At 45.9% G+C, this 23,451-nt stretch overlaps 1 protein-coding gene and 1 long non-coding RNA gene across 3 annotated transcripts in view; both read right to left on the reverse strand.

Moving 5' to 3' along the window:
* The window catches only part of PELI1 (pellino E3 ubiquitin protein ligase 1), a 1,042,993-nt gene that overhangs the window by 840,564 nt on the left and 178,978 nt on the right, over nt 1-23,451 (reverse strand). The gene's annotated exons all lie outside the window — the stretch shown is intronic.
* The window catches only part of LOC136328724 (uncharacterized), a 7,820-nt gene continuing 3,173 nt past the window's right edge, over nt 18,805-23,451 (reverse strand). The window contains exons 3-4 of one of the 2 annotated variants that reach the window (XR_010730094.1): nt 22,999-23,119; nt 18,805-21,138 (exon numbers count right to left, since the gene is read on the reverse strand). This is a non-coding gene — a long non-coding RNA (uncharacterized lncRNA). The remainder of the gene's footprint in view (nt 21,139-22,998; nt 23,120-23,451) is intronic. The other variant, XR_010730095.1, reaches the window with a different exon arrangement.

Here is a 23,451-nt window from a genome sequence, read left to right on the forward strand (position 1 = left end):
CTGTACTGAAGCCCCAGCTCTGCCCCTTGGAGGTCTCAAGTGCCTTCCATGACCCACCTGAGACTCCATTCTGCTGTATACTAAGGATAGTTCCAGATTCCATCAATTCCAGGATCTACAGTTTTTCACTGTTGGGTAGATAAAATATATTATGCTCACTTTGTTAAAGACGGCGCTGCCCACATAGAAGCCTGTCACCCAGGTGATATTAGTTGCCCTTCTTGCTTGGGATGGGCGTGATTATATTAATGTGTGTTGGGCACAGGCTTTTGCGCCAAGAGATTTTAAAAGGAGAGATCACGTTGTTCCAGGGGAAGAGTGATTACGTTCTAGGAGGAACCCATGCTAGAGGAGAGCAGAGGAAGGCCACGTGGAGGCCAGGAGAAGCAGCCAAGATGGTGGAGTGCTGAGGGTGAAGCCAGTTTGTGCAGAGTTTGTGCAGAGAGAAGGAGATGGGAAACAGAGGTTGTTGGTGTAAAGCCAGTATCCAGGGCCACCATCACAGCAGCTTGGCCCATGCAGGTTCGCATTGGATTCGGACAGTCGGTAAAGAAACAACGGAGCCAAAAACTGATGGGCCATCATCTTTAATCGTAGCTTGCACCCGGCGGGCAAGTAAAAACACACACTGGGCTCCAAAACCCACTCACATTCAGTGCTCACAAAGCTACTGACTTATCCAGGTTTCCTAGAATCAAAGGTTTCTAGCTCACCAGACTTATTCACCTCTGTTCCCCATCTCCTTCCTTCTCTCTGCACAAACTCTGCACAAAGTGGCTTCTCACTCAACACTCCACCATCTTGGCTGCTTCTCCTGGCCTCCTCCACGTGGCCTTTCTCTGCTCTCTGCTCTCTAATGCTAATCTCCGGAACCAAGAGCGCAAGCTCCTGTTCTGCCCTCATTTTATAGTGTAGATTCATAACCTTTAATCCAATATACAAAATAGAGAAGTCTCTAATACAAAGTCACTTATCAGAGACATGATGGGATTGTACCACCCCACATCAAAAAGGGTGGGAAAGGCTTAATCCTAAAACCAAGCCCCAGGCTACAAGGATCCTGCCTGCCCACAGCCCACAGAGACACACATTAATATCACCTGGGCAACGGCCTCCACGTGGGCAGCGCCATCTTTAACAAAGTGAGCATAATATATTTTATCTGCCCAACAGTTGGTCAAATAAGTTTTTAAATATGATATATATGTTTTCTCATTTATAGTTTGTATTGGATGTGGGGGGGACAGGCTGTAAGCAGGCAGGATTCTTATAGCCTAAAGCAGGGGTCCCCAAACTACGGGCCGCATGCGGCCCCCTGAGGCCATTTATCCGGCCCCTGCCACACTTCTGGAAGGGGCACCTCTTTCATTGGTGGTCAGTGAGAGGAGCACATTGACCATCTCATTAACCGAAAGGAGGCCCATAGTTCCCATTGAAATACTGGTCAGTTTGTTGATTTAAATTTACTTGTTCTTTATTTTAAATATTGTATTTGTTCCCGTTTTGTTTTTGTTTTTTTTACTTTAAAATAAGATATGTGCAGTGTGCATAGGGATTTGTTCATAGTTTTTTTTTATAGTCCGGCCCTCCAATGGTCTGAGGGACAGTAAACTGGCCCCCTGTGTAAAAAGTTTGGGGACCCCCGGCCTAAAGCTTGGTTTTAGGACTAGGCCTTTCCCACCCTTTTTGATGTGGGGTGGTACAATCCCATCATGCCTCAGATAAGTGACTTTGTATTAGAGACTTCCCTATTTTGTATATTGGATTAAAAGTTTGATTTCTGCACTATAAAGTAGGGCAGATCAGGAGCTTGCTCTCTCGGTTCCTAAGATTAGCATTAGAGGAGAGAGCAGAGAGGAGAACAGAGAGAGGCCACATGGAGGAGGCAAGAGAAGCAGCCAAAATGGTGGAGTATTGAAGGAGAAACCAGTTAGTGCAGAGTTTGTGCAGAGAGAAGATGGGAACAGAGGTGAATAAGGCTGGTGAGCTAGAAACCTTTGATTCTAGGAAACTCGGATAAGTCAGTAGCTTTGTGAGCACTGAATGAGTGGTGGCCATGGATACTGGCTTTACAGAGAGAGGTGAATAAGGCTGGTGAGGCAGAAACTTTGATTCTATGAAACTTGGATGAGTCAGTGGCTTTGGGAGCCCTGAATAGAAAGGGAAGTGTTTTCCCACTGTGTGTATTTCTTGCCCGCTAGGTGCAAGCTCTTAGAATTAAAAGCTAATGGCCCACCAGTTCTTGGCTCCGTTGTTTCATTACCGTCTGTCCGAATCCTATGCTAACCTGCATGGGCCAGGCTGCTGTGATGGTGGCCGTGGCTACTGGCTTTACATTTACCTTTTAACACCTGAAACTAGAATTTGTTTTTAAATTAATAAAGAAGTAAGGAATTGTATTCCTGTTTGTTGCAGTGCCCTCTCCTACAAGACAAGCCCATATCCCACCTGCTGAGCTCAGGGGTGGCCATATGACTTGGTCTGGTGTAAGGCCAGTGGCCATGGCCACCATCACAGCTGCCTGGCCCATGCAGGTTCACATTGGATTTGGACAGACAGTAATGAAACAACGGAGCCAAGAACTGGTGGGCCATTAGCTTTAATCCTAGCTTGCACCCAGCGGGCAAGAAATACACACAGTGGGAAAACACTTCCCTTTTCATTCAGGGCTCCCAAAGCCACTGACTTATCTGAGTTTCCTAGAATCAAAGTTTTCTACCTCACCAGCCTTATTCACCTCTGTTCCTCATCTCCTTCTCTCTGCACAAACTCTATACAAACTGGCTTCTCCTTCAGCACTCTACCATCTTGCCTGCCTCTCCTTTCCTCCACGTGGCCTTTCTCTGCTCTCTCCTCTAATGCTAATCTTAGGACTGAGAGAGAGCAAGCTCCTGGTCTGCCCCATTTTATAATGTAGAAATCAAAACTTTTAATCCAATATACAAACAAGGAAGTCTCTGATACAAAGTCACTTAGGGTGGAAAAGGCTTAGTCTTAAAACTAAGCCGTAGGGTATAACAACCCTGCCTGCTTACAGCCTGTCCCCCACACCCAAGCAAACTATAAGCGAGCAAACCTATATATTATAATTATAAACTTATTTGACCAACATCTGGCCAATGGAGTACATAGGAAAGTGAGAGATATCACTTCTAGGCTGACTTTAAAAGGCAGCCAGGGTTCACCTCAACAGCCAGTAAAGTTCCTGACAGAGGCCCGTTCCAGATAAAGGCTCCACTAGACCTCACAGGGAAGATGATGTGGTGCTAACCTGTAGCCAGTGGGTACTTAAGGGGATAGAAACACAAACCCTTCTTCTTCAGCCACCAAACTTTGGGGTACTGTGTTCTGCCAGCACAATCTGGCCTATCCTGGCTGGTACTCCTTCTACTAGTTAACTGACAGCTTTTTCTTCCTTTCTTAGCAGTACATAATAGCACAACTCACAATCAATGGTGTTGTTGAGTCAGTGAATCACGGTGGTACCTCTCCCTAGCTGAAGGAGTTAATCCGTGTAAACCAATGAGCTCAGTGCCTTGCCTACAGTAAATGCTCGGTTCCTGTTATCCACTGTTCTGTTTCAAGCCCTCTGCACATAGCCAGTGTTCATTATGAGTTTGGAGTAATAACCTGGTGAAAGCTGGCAGCTCCTCAGATCCCTTGTGAAACGAGAAAGGGTATCAGCAAGTTCAAGTAAATAAAAACATAGTTTTGGCACTCGCTGTGGAGACTCTTGGAAGGTGGTATTTCAGATGGCCTTCCCAAAAGCCAGACTTAAAAAAAAGCCACTTGTTTTAGTAGGTAAATAAGAATGCTGATTTTCTTCTTATTAATTAACAGTTTGTCATCTGGGATATGAGAAGGTGGGAATAACTACTAAATTGTGGGATGGCAAGGTTTTGGTGCAACAGAATAAAGAAACTCCATACTCTTTTAGACAGAGCAATATACAAGAAGCTTGAATTTTTACGAAATGAGGAATGGGTCACAGATCCAGGCTGATGATAGCAGACTTCCAGCTAATTCTATACCTCTGTATTGTACCCCTGTGCTTTGGAACAGCACCCCCCAGGAATTTGATAGCCAGGCACTGCAGACCCAAAGGCAGTGAGAGTGTTCCACATGCTGAACTGGGCCTCAGTGCGACTGTGAGGGTGACCAGGTCTGTCTCTGACTGCTCATAGCCACTGTCCACCCCTGCAACATCTGCTCCCCTGATGCTCATGTTATCCGCCTGCTTCCTTCACTTCCTCCACTCAGGAAGATGACAAAAGTCATTCATCCTAAAGTATTAGTGAGGTATGCATTACTTCCTCAGGAGCATTTGTATTTTAAAAGGGAACTTAGAAACTGATAAAGGAAATTACAGGATAAAGGTATGTAAGGCATAAGGCTGTGTTAGAAACCCACTTAAGGAAACTGAAACTTACATGATGAAACTTGGCTGCAGATAGTACAGGGTAGCCTCAAGAGAACTGAAAAGTTGTCAAGTAACTACTTTCTCCAACTCTTACTCTCTGGGTTCCATCTTCTCTCATCTGCCTGTGTCCACCTTGGTCTTTCCTTGCAGCAGATGGCTTTCTTCACTCCATTATCAGCTTGCACATGAACTCATCATGGCTGCCCTAAAATGATAGCCCCCTAATTTCATGACTGTGTGACTTTTTATTTCAAGCCCTAACACCAACAAACTCGAGTTTCTCTGACCTAATTGTTAATTCCTAAGGGGGAAGATTTGGCTTCATGCAATCCATAGATGATGATTCCACTGGGGTCAGTTGACCATATCACGTTCAATCAGCTGTGGTGCTGCCAGTATGGGGGCAGTCGGTTTCTCTAAAAAAACAGCTTGGGTAGTATGTCACACAGACTTTGTTTTAATGGCATGTGGAAGAATACACAAAATAATAACAGCTTAAAAAATAGGAATGTATTTATTTCTCATGTAAGAAGTGAGCAGTCCATGACTGGTATGGTGGCCTCTTGATCACTATCTTGGTATGTGACTTCTATCCTCAAAGTTACTTTATGATCCAAGATGGCTGCTGATGCTCCAGTCATCACAACACATTGGGTTGCAGGCTGAAAGGAGGGAAGAAAGACTAAAGCTCTCTCTTACTCCCTGCTCAGTCAGCTCCCTTAAGCTGCCTTATCAGGAATTCTATAAGACATTTTTAACTATATCATTGCCAGAACCTAGCTACATAGTCACACCTAGTTTCAAGAAAGTCTAGGAAATGGAGAGTGGAGAGGTTTTTTTGTTTATTTCTTTGTTTTGTTTTTTTGGAAGACACATTGTCTACCAGAGTTCTGTCACAAAAATAAAATAAAATAAAGCAAGAATGGGTACACTCAGAATTTCAGCCAAGGTTGAGAAGAAAATATAGGACATCCCTAGTATGTTTTTAAATTTTTTTTTTTTCTGTAAGAAAGGTGTGTCACTTTGAAAATTTAACAAAAAAAATAGTAAAAGAACCATTTCGGCAAGAGAGAGAGAAAAACTCTGGAAGAGAAAGATCAGTGCTTAACCCAGAGGAATAATTTCTGGAGATGGAATTTCAAGCATTCAAGAGATGGTGGGGCTTCAGAAGTGGGATAGAGACCTTACCAGAGATCCTTGTCATTCCACATGAACATGTGGAAGATCTATCCAGTTTGTGTAAGAGTTCTGTAGGCATGGATAGCCATCCCTCCTGTGCTTGGAGCCAAAGTGGATCTATACGCCTGTCGACCTTTCTCCTTTTCACTCCAACATTCATGGTGGTGGAGTGTGGAGCCGACAGCTCCACTTGCTGCTGTTCTCTCTTTTTCTCACTCAGTCACCCCTATACAACTAAGAACGCTTTCTAAAACTCAAAGCAAGCCTGTCTCTTCATTGTTTCAATCCTTCTCTAGCTCCCTGAGCAAGGCAGAAAAATTCCCTCCCCATGGGACCCTTTCCCTTATTTTCAGCCCCGCCTTCTGCCTCCACCCTTTCCCCAGATCCAGCCTACAAGAAGTTTCTGCCTCCTGAGATGCCTTGCCCTCACTTTACCTACCTAGCAAACTCCTACTTTTTCTGCAATGCCCTGCTCTAAGCCACTTCCTCTGTGAAGCTTTCCTTGATTGCCCATAGGCATAGGCCCCTTTTTTTTCTTGTGTGTTCTTATGATCTTTTGTGTACCCATCTCTGCCAGCAAGTCTGTCTTCTCCCTCGTAGCATGAACTCTTTCAGGGCAGGTTCTGGGCTCTATTCTTGTCTGTGCCTAGGTGCCAAGCACAGAGCCTGGTATGAACTAGGTGCCTAGTGTAGGGCACTGCAAGGCAGTACAGCATAATGGTTCTGAGCTCTGGTGTTACCCTACCTGAATTCAAAGCCAGACTCTGCTGCTTACTGTGATTAAACATTTCCATACCTCGGTTTTCCTACCTGCAAGTTTTTGCTGAAGTTTAAATGTGAGAATATATACCAAGAGTTTGTCACTCATTGTGTGTGTTATTACTATTATCTTTATTATTTCTGAATAAGGTGCTAGAGGGGCATAATAGCCCTGCTCCTTAGCAGCTCGGCAATTTGGTTAGACAAGACTGTCTCTCTGAGAGATGCAGGCTGAGGATACTTAGAAATATTTCGTGGCAATGACACACTGGTATGTGGACTTTCTGGAGAAATTCAGGGAAGTTACAAAACACTATCTCCTTGCTTGAAGGTTCTTGCTTATTTCCCCAGCCCTTGTTCATCTGCAGGGAGTATATTTAGTAACCCAAACAGAGTGTTGGAGAAGGCTTGGCTGGAAAGGGTTAATTCCTGAGCTTTAGAAGGAATTAGGCTCTGGGGAAAGAAGGGTTTCTAGGGATGTTGTCCAATGAGGCCTCCCTGCCTCCATCAGAGGTACCAGGAGGCATCGCCATGGTGATGCAGAGCATGAGTCCACTTGGCATTTATGTGGGGCTTTTCCTTTCTTCTGTTCTGGTGAGTTTCAATGGAAGTGCATTATGGAGAAATGAGGCACAGACAAAGGGAAATGCTTTGTTCAGCCAGGGTGGCACGGGAAGTTATTGGAAAGGTGGGGACTAGTTCCCTGATTCATTCTATAACAAATATTTATGAAGCCTGCTTTGTGCCAGGCCCAATTCTGGGTATAGAGGACTCAGAAGAGAGCAAAGCTATGGGTCTCTGACTTAACGGAGACAGCAGGCAGTAATCAAGGAAGCAAATATATGCCATATTTCACTGATTCTAAGATGTAGCCCCCCATTTAAAACTCTCTGAAATCAGAGTGGATACATCTTACAATTAGTGGTGTCTTGAGGTTATTTTTTCTTTCATAGTGATACATAAAATAATGCTGCACCTACCGCCTAACAGCATCTGAGGTTTGATAAAATATAATATGATTCCGGTGATGGCATCCTAACCCCCTTTGATACTGATATATTTTTCTTCCAAGCACATTACAGTAGCAACCCAAAGGACAATAATTTCCCTGATTGATCTACTTCTGAGACTTTTTGAGAAATACTCAGTAAGGAATTTGGCTGTTAATGAAAGAAAATTCAACCAACAGTGACATACTAACTTGCATAACCCTAGGGCTGGTCAAATACATCACTAGGTACCCAGGATTCTTCTATCATTTTGCTCTCCCATTCTCAGCTCATGACTTTAATCCTCATGGTCCCAAAATGGCTGCTGCACTTCCCAATCTTATATCCGTGTTCTACACAGGAAGAAGGAGGAAGGGCAAAGAGCTCATCAGTCATTTTCTTTTTAAGCCCGGAAAACAAGTTATTCCAGAAGTGTCACTTGGCTGGCTTTGCCTACAATCACAACTCGGTGTGGTGTCACATGTTCACCCTGAGCTAGAAGGTAGGTAACTATTGAAAAGGGAGTTGCAGATGAAGATGAGAAGCAACAGTGTCTGTTCTCCTGGAAAAAAAAAAACAGGACAATGCAACTCTCACGAGTGCATTGTGTACATACATGTATGTAACGGCATTGGTGGTGGGAATCAGAAGAAAGAGGGGATACCTTTCCTACTCCACAAGGGAAATCACTGAACAGATTTGTCTTACCTGAAAATGTAATGTAAGCCAGTCAGTGTACACTGAGACAAAGCCTGGGTTTCTTCACACTTGTCTCCAAATATCCAGCCAGCTCAAGGAACAGGATGACCTCGTGCACACTTACCACTTACAAATACCTAGATAAGAGGGCAATAAACATTCCAGATCGGGTAATGAACCCCGACTCTTGATTCTCGGAACGGAGATTCCATTCTGTCCGGAAAGGCTGAAAAGTCTGTCGAGAAGACAGGTAGCTCACAAGAGAACAGAATGACTAGATAGGGAACTGGAAGATGGAGAAAATCTCCTTAACCACATGCTAGTGTCCTGGGGACAGGTCTGTAGTCTGGGGCAGGGCCAACCAGGTCCTCACATCAAGGGGGGAGAGGGAAAAGGGGCTGGGTCAGGGGAGAGACTCTGGGGCAGGGTGGGGGTTGGAGGTGGGACAATAATTAACAAAGGTGTCACCATTTGACTACTTTCTTTACCAGTCTGATGGCCTTACTTTTCCATATATATTTTCATCCTAGGCTTGTCAACTGACACATCAATATAATTCCTTTTGGAAGTGTTTGAGAAACTAAACACACTCAGAATATATTGGTACCTGCAGTGGTAGTTTGCAAAAAATGCCCACAGTCCTTCACAACTCTGTTATGCTTACTGCTCTGAAGATGACTTGCATCTGCTCCCACTAAGAGCAGCAGACCAGTTCTCCACTCCTTGAACTTGAGCTGCCCTGGTGACTTGCTTTGCCCAGTAGAATGCAGTGGGCGTTATTTGTGCTATTCTGAGCCTAGGCCTCAAGAGAATGTGTCTGCTTCTCTCTCGGTAACTCATGTGCAAAGGTCATGTCGAGCAGAGAAGCTTCCTGAGCTGAGACCGTCTTAGACCAGCCAGTGCCCTGCTGATTGTGACTGTCCTCAGAGTGTGAGCCACCCTAACTCCAGAATCATGAGCTGAATCATAACCGTTGTTTTAAACCACTAAGTTTTGGAAGGAGCTACCTGATACACTTACTACAGGATGTGGCAAAAGCACATTTATAATTGAGAGTACACAAAACAGCCTGACCTGCAGTGGCGCAGTGGATAAAGTGTCGACCTGGAAATGCTGAGGTCGCCGGTTCGAAACCCTGGGCTTGCCTGGTCAAGGCACATAATGGGAGTTGATGCTTCCAGCTCCTCCCCCCTTCTCTCTCTCTGTCTCTCCCTCTCCTCTCTAAAAAAAAAAAAAAAAAAAAAAAAAAATGAGAGTACACAAAACAGTGTTTATTCTTTTATTATTAGGTACTTACTAATTACTGTATTTTTTCCCACAGGAATGACTGTAAATCTACGTTTGCTCCACCCCTGTACAGGCCACACACTGGCTTTGTACTTTATGGGCATGTCCTATTTCTTTTTTCTTTTTTTTAGAGACAGAGAGGGAGTCAGAGAGAGGGATAGATAAGGACAGATAGGAACAGAGAGAGATGAGAAGCATCAATCATCAGTTTTTCATTGCGACACCTTAGTTGTTCATTGATTGCTTTCTCATATGTGCCTTGACCGTGGGCCTTCAGCGACTGAGTAACCCCTTGCTCAAGCCAGCAACCTTGGGTCCAAGCTTTGCTCAAACCAGATGAGCCCGTGCTTAAGCTGGCAACCTTGGGGTCTCGAACCTGGGTCCTCCGCATCCCAGTCCGATATTCTATCCACTGCGCCACCGCCTGGTCAGGCTGTCCTATTTCTTTTAACTACATTAATACCTATCAGTGTGTGGAATGTGTGGTTAGGAGAGAAATAGCCCCTAGCCCACCCCACAGTTTGCTTCTGTCTGTTCTTCCACTCCATTTGAATTTCTTTTTTTTTTCCTTTTTTTTTTTCATTTTTCTGAAGCTGGAAACAGGGAGAGACAGTCAGACAGACTCCCGCATGCGCCCGACCGGGATCCACCGGGCACGCCCACCAGGGGCGATGCTCTGCCCATCCTGGGCGTCGCCATGTTGCGACCAGAGCCACTCTAGCGCCTGGGGCAGAGGCCACAGAGCCATCCCCAGCGCCCAGGCCATCTTTGCTCCAATGGAGCCTTGGCTGAGGAAGGGGAAGAGAGAGACAGAGAGGAAAGCGCGGCGGAGGGGTGGAGAAGCAAATGGGCGCTTCTCCTGTGTGCCCTGGCCGGAATTGAACCCGGGTCCTCCGCACGCTAGGCCGACACTCTACCACTGAGCCAACCGGCCAGGGCCGCCATTTGAATTTCTGTGTCATCATTGGTTCCAAGTAGCTTTCAGGCTCTGATAGAAGGCCTGGAACATTCTGTGGGAACCCTCCATCGTTCCTTACTCTCCCGTGGGATGAGTGTGGTGGCACTCCAATTGGAATCCATCCAGCCGGTCATCTGCAAGCAGCTTTTGGGGGAGCTTTCTTGCTGTTTTTAAGCATCTGTTGGTTCCCAGATATCAGAGACCACGAGACAATCTTTTAGTGCAGTGGTCCCCAAGCCCCGGGCCGCAGACCGGTACCTGTCCGTGGGCCATTTGGTACCGGTCTGCAGAGAAAGAATAAATAACTTACATTATTTCTGTTTTATTTATATTTAAGTCTGAACAATGTTTTATTTTTAAAAAATGACCAGATTCCCTCTGTTACATCCATCTAAGACTCACTCCTGACGCTTATCTCGGTCACGTGATACATTTATCCGTCCCACCCTAAAGGCCGGTTCGTGAAAATATCTTCTGACATTAAACTGGTCCATGGCCCAAAAAAGGTTGGGGACTACCATTTTAGTGCACTTATCAGATGGCCCTAGGGGCACCAAGGGAACAAAAGAAGATACTCAATTCTTTCTATGCAGGAAGAAGTGGGAAAAGATCGAAGGTGGTGGCTTAGAGCCCTTGGCAGGATGACAGTCATGAAACCAGTGACCATGAGAAGTGCCAACCAAGGGCAGCTTCATGCCAAGGAGGAAAGTGCAGCCTCAGGCTGGTGGTGCTCCTGCCCGGAGAGCCGCACTCATGTGGGAATCCTCCTCCTGGATCTTATTATGGGATGTGAGGCACAGTTTGCCACAGCCCCTTGGGGTAACAAACACTTATTTAAAGTCAAGGTGTCTGCCAAAAGATAACAGCTTTAAATGTAAAATTACAAATCTTTATGGGTAATGTGATGCAAATTGCAATAGAAGCATTGGCAGTATTTTACTTTGATTTCATTTTTGCTTTTTGTTCAAGGCCAGCCTTGTCTAAAGTTGCTACTAGGAACTTAGTCTCTCACTATTCACCCTTCAGCAATGGCATTGATATTGTCCACTCAAGGAGGACAGGAGTGGAGGCCAAGGAGACTGGGAAAGTGCCCTTCCATCCACACAAATGGTAGTAATTGCTAAGAAACTGAGATTTAACTTTTTCAACATCGGTTTTCTCATTTAACCTCGGGGCAGTGCCTAGATATGTTCAATTTCCACTGGGAATTGAAAGTCAACTTTAATAGTTAATCCAAAAGGCATTCTTCATTAAATGCTAAGTGAAAGCTTTAAAATAACCAGTTGGCTAGACTTGTTTCCTTTACTGTCTGTGAGCTTCAGCTGGAGGAGGAAATACTCGTAAGCTCCTTTGTCCTTTAAGGGTTCAAACTCGAGTTCTGTGTTCTTTCTTCCCAAGGGAACTGGGACTTGACAAGTGGTCACTTTTCACCTGCTTCCCCTTATGGCCATAGGGATGTAGCTGTTACTGAACTTAATGCCTGTCTCTAAGCAGCAAAACCAGAAAAGAAAGGAATAAGCAAAAATACAAAATTGTGAAAAATCCTTTTTATAAGTATTTTAGTCTGACACCAGGTGGTGGCGCAGTGTATAGAGCATCGGCCTCGGATGCTGAGGACCCGGGATTGAAGCCCCAAGGTCTCCAGCTTGAGCGCAGTCTCACCAGCTTGAGCACAAGGCCACTGGCTAGAGCATGGGATCATAGACATGACCCCATGGTTGCTGGCTTGAAGGCCAAGGTCACTGGCCTGAGCCCAAGGTTACTGGCTTGAGCAAGGGGTCATTCACTCGGCTGGAGCCCCACCCTGGGTTAAGGAATGTATGAGAAAACAGTCAATGAACAACTAAGGCGCCACAACGAGTTGATGCTTCTCATCTTGCTCCTTCTTGTCTGTCTCTCTCGTTAAATTAAAAAATATATAAATAAAATATAAAAGTTTAAAAAATAAAAGTGTTTTATATCAAACTTCTTTCAAGGAAGGAGGCTCAAATGAGCTGACCCTTTAGTCACTGAGAGAAGCCCTACCAAACATACTCTCCTCTACAGTAGAGGTCTCAAAGGGTGACTGCTGAGGTGATTTTAGACAAAGGTTTCCAGAAACTTTAGGTTGAGAACCATCTCCTTGTGAGGCTATGTGGGTCTCACTTTATCTTCCTCTTTTTCAGCTGCCCTGTGGCCACCTGCTGCCAAGGAGTTCAGCGCTTATAATGACAAGGAAACCTGGAGGCTGAAAATAGAGCTGATTTCCCAGAATATCAGGTACTGAGAGGCGAGAGGGGTGGGGACTTCTTGGACCTGAACTCACATCAGCTGATGAAACGCAGCTGTCATTGGCCCCACAGCTCTATCCAGCTTCTGGTGACGGGGAAGGAAGCCAGTTTCGCTGGGAAATACTGCAGAGATTTTTACTGTGTTTTCATGGGAAGGGCTGAGCTGCCACGTGCTGGGGACAAGGGACCAGACTCAAATGAATCTATGGTTGGACTGCTGTTGCTAATGAAAGTGCTCAGTCAATTCCTAACCATGGGAACTGCATTAGATCGATAGCCCCATAACTCTCATTTTGATGTTTGACACCTGAGAACTTGAGGTCATCTGTGAATGAGGACCACACTTCAGACAGTATAAAATTTACCATTTCAAAAGAAGCTTTCTAACTTGTCCAGATGTTCCTTAGTGTATCACGTTATACACAACCTCGATGGAAGGTGTCCTCAGTTATTAATACTGTTCACAGCACACCTAGGTTAGCACATAGCCTTCTCCAGCTTTTTTGCTCAGGGTACTGACCCAAAAGAATAATAGCAAACATTATGTATTATTTCTCTGTTGCTGTGTAATTAATTACCCCAAAATTTAGCTGCCTCAAACAACAATGAACATTTATTATCTCACACAGTTTCTGTAAGTCAAAACTTCAGGAGTAACTTAGCTTAACAGTTCTGGTTCAGGGTCTCTTACAAGGTTTTAGTGACAATCTCAGCTGACGCTGCATCTTCTGAAGGCTCAACTGGGGCTAGAGGGTCCATTTCCAAGATGGCTTCCTCGTTTGGCTAGCAACTTAGTGCTGGCTGTGGGTAGGAAGTCTCAGCTCCTAAATTATGTGAAAGTATTACTTTGATTAAATTTTTAAAATATGTATTAAACTAAAAATAATAATAAATAAAAAATATGTATCAAACTAAGTAAATCAAAATTCACTAGCAGGGATCAAAACCCAAATTTCCCTACTATTGTAATTTTGTCTACTCTTTTTTAATCTACCACTGGTCACCTCTGGCTACATGTCTATTCCCCCCACGCACACTGAGCTCATGCTCCTCAGGGTCAGGAGTCCTAGGTAATTAATATTTCCAGTGCTCTGTCACTCCCATATCCTTGCCCAGCTCTTCTTCCTCCAGGGCCCAGGAGTTTGCTCAGAATGACACACACAGAAGGTGCTCAACAGAGAGATATCAATACAATCACTTTCCACCTGTAACATATGGTACAGTGAGAAAGACACTGACTCTGAGGAACACTTCAGCCCATGTTCAATCAGAGTGAGAAAAAACATAGACCTATCTCAATGGTCCTGGCTCTCTCCTCCCAGAATGGATGATAACAGCAGGGTGCAGGGAGGGTAGATGGTAGGAATGAAGGAACAGAAGCAAAGGCCTCAGTGATTTCTGAGCAGGGTCAGGCCTTTACTCTACCTGGAGACCCAGGCAGAAGGGACCTGTTGAAAGGTGGCTGACCCCCCTCGAAGGTGGTCCTGAGGAATGACCTGGGCTCATCACAATGGAGAGGTCAATCCCCTTTAGAGCTCTGGGGACACAGAGTGAAACAAATCCTTCTTGTTGAAAAATAAAAATGAGTTCTCACCCCCTACTCCACCCCAGACTGCTCCCTGCTGGTTCATCTCTGCACCGGGGCTGGCAGAGGGGAGGAAAAAGACAAAAAGGAAGGAGGGGGCATTTCCTCTCACAGACCAGGTAGCCAAAGCAATTGCTCTAAGATTCCTCTTCTCCGTGGGTCTTCCAGACAGTTCAGCCCTGCTGCTTGTCCAGAAAATTCTTTTGCCTGAGGCCCTCCCAGTACACTGGAGAATGTACTCCCTCCTGCTGTTTCCCGCCTGGCCGCTGCTTGCCTGCTCTCTCCAGGCAGAACCCTTCCTTCACTGCTCCCGCTTTGGCCATGCTGGTTTCTCCTTCAAGGCTGAATAGGTCAGACTCCTTTGGTGGCTCCAGAGAGAAACACACTTCACCTGAGCTCAACTGAAAAAGAACATATGGACACAGATTTACCATATGTAAAATCATGTAGCCAGAATCCCAGTGGTGGGATTCCAATAATTTAACAACTGGTTCTCTACCCTAATGGTCATTTTAACTATAAAAAATGATATGCCGAAAGGTAGTTTATCATTTCATGCATTTAATACTTATATCTGAATAAGAGAGGTACACAAAACTAGATGTTGTAAAAAATAATTCCTGAAAAAAACCAATAAAACTATTATTTAAGATACTTCCATTTCCATATTGCTTCTTGATTGGCGTCCTCAACTTTCAATTTTTTTCACCTATGGATGGAATGAACATTACTACGGGCACTTAGAATACGCTCTGGCACAGATGAACATTAAAAAAGAGTGAGGGATGTAAATTTGTGATTTCCACATTGAGCAGCTGCCAAGGCACTCATTTTAGAGAGAACCCTGATTCCAAGTGCCATTTTAACAACCGTTATTCCGAACTCAACAAAAAACTAGGTATCAGTTCTACTGAACTGGTGCAAATCGGCTGAATCCCACAACTGCATTTGCCTTAGCACTTCCACTCCTAGGTATATACTCAAAGAATTGAAAATAAGTTTTCACACAAATACTGATACATGAATGTTTGTAGTACCATAATTCATACTAGCTAAAAGGTAAAAACAACTCAAATGTTCATCAGAACAGACAAAGAAAATGTGGTAGGTATATTCATACAGAGAAATATGATTCAGCACTAAAAAGGAATGAAGTACTTAAACATTCTGCAACATGGATAAACCTTGAAATCATTATGCTAAGTGAAAGAAACCAGACACAAAAGGCCCCATGTTCTATGATTTCATTTATAAGAAACTTCCAGAACAGGTAAAGCCATAGAGCAAAAAGTACACTGTAGTTGCCAGAGGTTGAGAGGAAGAAAGAAATAGGAAATGATTGCTTGATGGGCACACGGCTTCCTTTTGGGGTGATGAAAACATCTTGGAACTGGATAGAGGCAATGGTTGCACAACATTGTAAATGTACTCAATGCTACTGAACAGCACAATTTAAAATGGTAAATAGTTAATTTTATGTTAACTAAAATTTACGTCAATCAAAAAGGTAACAACTCAATGTTTAAAAAATAAAATGTAAAGACAATTGACAGGGGAAGGAGAGACAAAAGGAATGTATGAGCTCACGTGAACAGAAAGTCTAGGATATACTCTGTTGGCTTCAGACATGGCTAGATCCCGGGACTCAGCGATGCTCTCAAGGTTTTGTACCCATCGCTCCACTCAGCATTCATCCCAGCAGTCTTCGTGTGGCAGGAGGAAAGGATCACTGCCAGTTCTGGTATCACATTATGCTTAGCGGGCAAGAAAGGACTTATTGCTGGTTGGTCATGTATCAGTCCTTAGACCAATCACTCTGACAGGGTATGGAGACCCCTGACTGAACTGGATGAGTATGGTCACCCCTACAGCCAGCCCAGGATGGAGGTGAAGGCGAAGGTGTGAAGACAGCGCCACTCTAAGCTCACAATGTGGTTGCTGTGGAATGTGGAAAGCGTCATTCACTGAAGGAAAGGATGCTGGGTAGCAAAGGTACGTAATCTCCATAGAGGCTTCACTGGAATTCCTTGCCATCTTCCCTGGAAGATCCTCCCCTCTCTCCTCACCATATGCCAAGGCTCAGCTTCTTCTCAAGGCACCTTTGCCCACTCGGTCTGCTGGGACTTACCTTTCCAGCACTACTACATTCAAAAGCAAAATCCAGCCCTGAGGTTCACTGTGTTAATATAGTCAGTCTTTTCTTGGCACTGTGCATTAAATTTTGAATATTCTTATCTTTTGAACCTGTAGTCAGGCTTTTAGGAACATACCCTATGGACAAATTCAGCAAGCATGCAAAGACACATCCACATAGAGACAGCCTTTGGGTAATTGTTGATACCGGTGAACATGGAATAACAGAAAGACTCTCAACAGGGGAGAGAAGTCAAATAAATTACGGTGAAGACAAATGGAGAACTGCCATGCAGCTGTTTGAAAGAGTAACAAATACCTACACTTACTGACTAGACCATGAAATTTGGTATTTTTTTAAAAAAAATACCCTGGCCAGATAGCTCAGTTAGCTAGAGCATCATCTCAAAGCACAGAGGTTGCCAGTTCGATTCCCATCAGGGCACACACAGGAACAGATCAATGTGCCCCTCTCTCTCTTCCTCCCTTCCTTTCTCACTAAAATCAATAAGTAATTTATTTTATTTATTTGTTTGTTTGTTTGTTTGTTTTTAGTGTGAGAGAGAGACAGACATGGACAGGCAGGCAGAAAGGGCTAGAAATAAGAAGCATCAATTCTTCATTGCGGCACCTGAGTTGTTCATTGATTGCTTTCTCATATGTGCCTTGACCAGGGGGCTACAGCAGAGTGAGTGACCCCTTGCTCAAGCCAGTGACCTTGGGCTCAAGCCAGTGATCTTGGGCTTCAAGCCAGCAACCTTTGGGCTCAAGCCAGCAACCATGGGTTCATGTCTATGATCGCACACTCAAACCTCAGGGTTTCGAACCTGGGGCCACAGCATCCCAGGCCAATCTTTGATTCACTGCACCACCACTTGGTCAAACAACAAATAATTTTTTTTTTAAATGATGTAAACCCTGGCCGGTTGGCTCAGTGGTAAAGTGTTGGCCTGGTGTATGGATGTCCCGGGTTTGATTACCAGCCAGGATACACAAGAGAAGTGCCCATCTGCTTCTCCACCCTTCCCCTTCTCTTTTTTTTCTCTCTCTCTTCCCCTCCTGCAGCCAAGGCTCCACTGGAGCAAAGTTGGCCAGGGTGCTGAGGATAACTCCATGGCATCCACCTCAGGCGCTAAAATGGCTTTGATTTTATGCAGGGGAGCAATGCCCCAGATGGGCAGAGCATTGCCCCCTAGTGGGCATGCCAGGTAGATCCTGGTTGGGCACATGCGGGGGAGTCTGTCTCTCTGCCTCCTTGCTTCTCATTCAGAAAAATACAAAAAAAAAAAAAAAAAAGATGTAAAAAGGAAATATAGTATGACCCCTTCTTTAAAGAACATAACCCTGGCAAATGAGAGGGGAGACCAATCTTTATACAGACTTAATGCACAGCTTAATGGCCAAAATTATACAAGATAAATTCCATTCTTTAATCTCATCTCTGGGAGAACATTAAAAGGACTTCAGGTCATATCCATATCAGCGCATCTCAGAAGCCCATTCCTTCCAGCCCAGTGCCTGCTGTCCCATAGCTGCTCCAGAGACTCAAATGTACTACAACCTGAACATTCTACTGAACTCTGGTCCATAAGGCTTTTCCTGCTCAGAACATCTTCATTGTCCCACTTCATTCTTTTATTATGTAGATCAACTTAGCTCTGCTCAGCAAGTGATAATAATTCTTCCTCTCTCTAGGCAAATTCAAGATTTTCTCCAGTGGGCAGGGGAAGAAAGAAGGCTAAGTTTATTCTTATGTTAATGATTTTAATTCATATCTATATACATGGGAAATAGTGGAGGAAAAATACACACAAATCATATCAGGGCTATCCCTCGTTGTGGGATTATAGGTGATTATTTTTGTTCCCTCTTTTATACTTTTCGTTTGAATTTCTTTTTATAGAGCATGTTCTACTTTTATATTCATAAAGAAAAAAAATTTTAAAGAAGACTCCGTACTGTGGCACATTTCTTTTTATTTCCTTTTTTTCCCCCAAGACCCAGCAAAGGATAGAGACTTGACCCAGTGACTCCATCCTCAACACAGGATGATTTCTTATTTTCTTTAATTTTAGAGCTTTAAAAAGGTAACCCCCTTTCACACATTACAAGAATATGAATAAAAGAAAATTCCGTAGTGGGTTTATAAGTCTTCCCCATAGCATGCTACTGTGCAGACTCATTGACAATAAAGCAGGCTGAGCCCTCGGTGTAAGAACTGAGCCTGTTCTTACAGTCTGGGTCTGGAGGCGGGGTGTTGCCTTCCCCGAGCAGTTACCTTAGCAAACTCCCCTTCTTCAAATGGAAGCTCACCCATGCAGCCTGGGCCCTAGGAGCTGGCAACTTCCCGCTACCATGTTGGAGTTTCCATAGTCCCTGTGAGTGTCTCCAGCAGGTCTGAGTGACCTTGGCCTTATGGAAGGCAAGGGGGGAACTCCGGGCTCTGCCGACCTCCTGTATGAGAGCCCTGGGGTCTGAGCAGGGTAAAAATTACACGCTGCCTGCTTTCCTTTTCCTGCTGGGTCCCTCCTCACCTCCTCCACCACCTCCCCTGGGGCCTCTCTGGCCAGCTCTGCCTCTGTGTTTGGGCCAGGCAGGGAGAAAAACATTTGGCTCCGCTCCTTGTTTGTCAAGAGTCCAACATTACCAGGGGTCTCGCCTGGTTTCAAGTATTTCCCGGTGCCTTTCGTTACTCCATAGTCAAGTTTCTAGCCAGGATTTCTTGGCTCTGGGAAAGATTGAGTGCCTGTCTGTGCCTTCTAGGCCTGTGTTTCATTTGCAGCTGCCTGGCTCTGACTGGGTGACAGTCCCGGCCCTCCCGGTCAGCCCATCCCCTTCTGCATGGCCGGCAGAGGAGGCCCTTTGTGTCGCTGTCCTGGTGCTTCAGAGGAAGGAGGCTCCCAGTTTCCACCCCAGCCCTGTGTCCCAGGCTTATTGCAGCCCCAGCACAGGCTCAGAAGTGGCACCCTTTTCCAAGGGTGAGCAATTCCTGCCTGTCTGCAAAGGCAGGAATGTCAGCCCCTAAGAGCCCAGCCCCTAATTGTTTCTAAGTCAGACTGGGACCTGTTCTGCACCTGGTGCTTTCCTGCTACAAACTTTCAGCTGTTCTGATCGTTCACACAGGCGTTGGCAAGGCTAAAAAGGTCTGGAAGCAAATGAATTCAGGAAGCCTGCAGTACATCAGGCCTGGGCTGGTGGGCGCCTCTCCCTCTCCCTGCTGAAGGACCCCCTCCGTGAACTCCAGGTCACTTCCTGCTTTTGGATTCATCTGGGGCAGAGGCCCTGAGGGGGCTGTCTGGCCCTGGAGTCCAAGCCCCAGGGAAGATAGAGCAGTTTACCGGAATGACACTGCATCCCAGGCGAGGTGCTCCAGGGTTGCCAGCCCAGTGCAGACCTTTCACAGAGAAAGGGTCTGTGAGCCAAGGCTGCAGGTTCCAGGAGCCAACCTGGGAGCCTGTTCAGGACATGGCTTTAGAAACAAAGAACTCAGTGGACCCTCACGTGTCCTCATCACCATAGGCAACCCATGTCTTTGTAGGGGTGTGAGGAAGCTGTAAATGTTAAAATAACGCTTCCTTGACAAAGACTTCCTCTCTTCCTTTTCTTTAAAACTATAAGGTATTTTCTGAACTCTCATTTGCTTTTCTTTTAGGTACTATGCTCAAAGTTACGGATTGATGCTCGAGTATTTGTAGCCCATGGACAGTAACTGTCAGGAGTTAGCAGCTGTAATCATTTGGCAGGGAAAAAGGCATCATTCGTGAGGCTTTCCTCTTAACACTTCTGACACTCTAGTCAGAAAGATAAAATAGGTAATCGGACAGGTGCCTGCTCCATCCTGCCAGCCCAGCACAAAGTTCCAACTTCTTCCCCAGGGCTGCTAAAACCCAGCAGCTGACTTCAGCCTTGGGAGTGAGGAGCCGCAGGAAGTGCGGAACCGGGACCGGGTGTAAAGGGCAGCTATGTCAGGCTCCTGCTTTGAACCCAGGGGATTCCCTGGTTGGTGAGTAGGAGGAGCTGCAGAGATCATCTGCTACAGGGGCAGGTGGTGACAGGTCGCAGTGATTCGGGTTTGGCCATTCTCTGACTAATGCAGGAGGGCTTTCACACCCTTCACTTGGCGGGGTCCTCCCAGCCCCTCATCCGCAGGTGGATAGGTACAGCCTCCACTGCAGGTGACGAAACTGAGGCTCAGAGATTCCCTCACTGCTCAAGGTTTCTCAGTTGGTAAAAGACCAAGTAGGGGCCTAGAACTCAAGTGTCCTGACTTCTGGGCTGGGAGGGCATCAGCTTAACCCTCTGGGTGCCAAAGTCTGCGCTGACTGCCAGGTACCGGGCCTCGCATTTCTGCCTCTCAGGTTTGAGGCAGAGCAGCACAGAAGGGAGGGGGTGGAGAGTGAGGCTAGGAACGTGAGTTGCAGGCTCAGTCGCAGTCGGGCAGGCTTTTGCCTCCGGGTGCCCCAGCTCCAGCCCGGCCGCGCGGCGCCGCCAGAGCTCCGCGGCTCCCAGCGGAGACTCTGGCCGCGGCCATTGGCCACTGGAAGCCCGGGTAGGGAGGGGGAGCGGGCCGAGGCGTCGGGTTACTCGGATGGAGCGGCTGTGGCCGCGGGGGAGGGGCGGGCACGCGGCAGCTGGCCCGGGTGGGGGTGGGGACAGGGGTGAATCGGGGCCTCGGGCAGAAGGACCCCTTCCCCCCGCCCCTTCCCACGGCTCCATTCTTGGTCTTAAAGAGAAACCATCACCGCATTTGTATCCCACTCAATCAGCAAACACTGGTGAAGCGCCCATGCCGTGTCAGGTGTTGTACTGGACTTGACTGGTGCAAAATAGCACAGCTGGGGTTCTGCCCAAACTTGCGTCTAATTGAGAAAATAAAAAAATCCACACAGAAGAACGCTGAAGACACCAGAAAGTAGATAATAAGTCCTAAATGAAAATCATAAGCGACCAAAGTTATAGAGGTTCCTGGAAAGGAAAGCTATTACGGACCCCACCCCCCACCCCAGGGTAATCCGAGAGTTTGTACAAAGGGGCAGGTGTGGCTGCCCTGAAACTGCTACCAGGGCCTCCAGTGGCCAGGCAGAACAATACCATCATGGCTTATGCTCACTCACCTCTGCGGCAACCCCTAGCCACCCCCCACTCCCCCCCTCCAGCCTCCCAAACCCTACTTCTGCCTCTACTCTCAGTCTCCCGCAAGACTAGCGCCTTCACTTTCTTCACTTCCAATAGAGGCTGGCTGGAAGTGTTGCTGACACTTCTCATTGAACTTTCTAATCTGCCCCCCCAAAAAACGCCCCAGGTCCTTTGGAATGTCACCAGAGTTTACGACTTCTAGTTAGTGTCACCTTGTCAGCCTCCTTGTCACTGTTTCTGTCCCTTGATGATTTTAGAACTGGGTTCTTTCTTTTCTACTGTCATCATTCTTGTGATTTCCGCATCAGTGCTGATGACCCACCCAACACTTAGTCCTTAAGTCCCTTGACTGCTCTAGCCCTAGCAATATATTTCTCCTGCCCACCTTAGCTTCCTGGTCATACCCTAGATCTCAAAACCATGAATGGCTTCAATGATCTCTAAAATCTGATTCAAAGATCCTACCACTTGCCAGCCCTCAAATTCACTCACTTCAGTCCTTCCCCCTCCACCAGTTATCCACCTAAGACCTCCAATCCATCACTCCCTCTACTGTTTTTTCACTATTATTTATCTACCCTCAGGACTTCATGCCTTAGCAGCTAGATGTCATGATCCAGTGTGCAAAATCTTCCTTGCAAACACTCTTAACTTCCTTATACTGGTCTCTCTCCATCAAATTCACCTGGCGAAAACCCAACTGTACTTCACACCTGCAACAGAGCAGTTTGAACACTACTGAAGAAGATTACCCAGCTCCTCTGGATGGACTCGTTTCAAATTTATGGCTATAAATTTTGAATGGCATTTGAACTGCTGGACAATCGTACTAGTTTCTTAGAAAATTCCTTTTCTCTCTCCACAGTGCAACAATTTCACACTTTCTCCTCTCTCTGCACATTTTCAACACCCCTTCCTCTTTCACTCTCAGTCTGACATTAGACTATCCATCACAGAGAAAATAGGTACAGTCAGACCAACTGCCTGACCCTCCTGCCACCAAAGCCACCAGAATATCTGCAGCTCTGCATTCTCTCTGTCCATCTGTGGCCAACCCCTCCATCTGTGCCTTGGGCCCCTGCCCCTTTCACCAGCACAAGGATTCCCTTTCTTTCATGCACCATCAGTTTCTTCCTCTCCACTAGAACCTTCCCATTGAAGTAAACAGGACTTCATTCCCTAAACTTAAGAACGTAATACTCTTAGCCTCACATCTGCGCCAGGCTACTGCACCATTTTTCTGCCCCTCTTCAGAGCAAATGTTCCTGAGAGAGTTGTCTATTTTCTGACACTCCTCTTTCTCACCTGCCATTCTTACCTCCACCCACTCCAACTGGGCATTTATCCTTACCATTCTGCTACAGCTCTTAGCAAGGATGTCAGTGACCTACATCTCCACTAGATCAGTGGCCAGTTCATGGTTCTCATCTCATTCGGCCTCCCAGTGGCATTGAACATGTTTGATCACTCTGTGGCCAATTGAATTATTGATCCTGTGTAACATGGTAGTCCCTCCCACAAGAGGTAAAGTATACTTTCTTGCCCCTTGGCTTTGGGCCAATGTTATCATCATATAAAATAACCTGCCGTAACTGGTCTGCTGGTGCAAGGATGAGGGACATGTACGTAGAGCAGACTCAAACCCAACTGCATCTTGGAGATACCCAACCAGGGTCAGCCACATGTAGATGACCTCCAGCCAACCTACAGATTCATGAAAAAAGAATATTTACTTTTTATGCCACTGAGATTTTTTTTTTAAAGATTTTATTTATTCATTATAGAGAGGAGACAGAGAGAGAGAAGGGGGGAGGAGCAGGAAGCATCAACTCCCATATGTGCCTTGACCAGGCAAGCCCAGGGTTTTGAACCGGCGACCTCAGTGTTTCCAGGTTGACGCTTTATCCACTGCACCACCACAGGTCAGGCGAGATTTTTTTTTTTTAAGTGAGAGGTGGGGAGGCAGAGACAGACTTCTGCATGCACCCTGACCAGGATCCACCCTGTAAGCCCCCTACCAGATGATGCTCTGTCCA

The sequence above is a fragment of the Saccopteryx bilineata genome, chromosome 3, assembly GCF_036850765.1.
Source record: "Saccopteryx bilineata isolate mSacBil1 chromosome 3, mSacBil1_pri_phased_curated, whole genome shotgun sequence".
Taxonomy (NCBI): Eukaryota; Metazoa; Chordata; class Mammalia; order Chiroptera; family Emballonuridae; genus Saccopteryx; species Saccopteryx bilineata.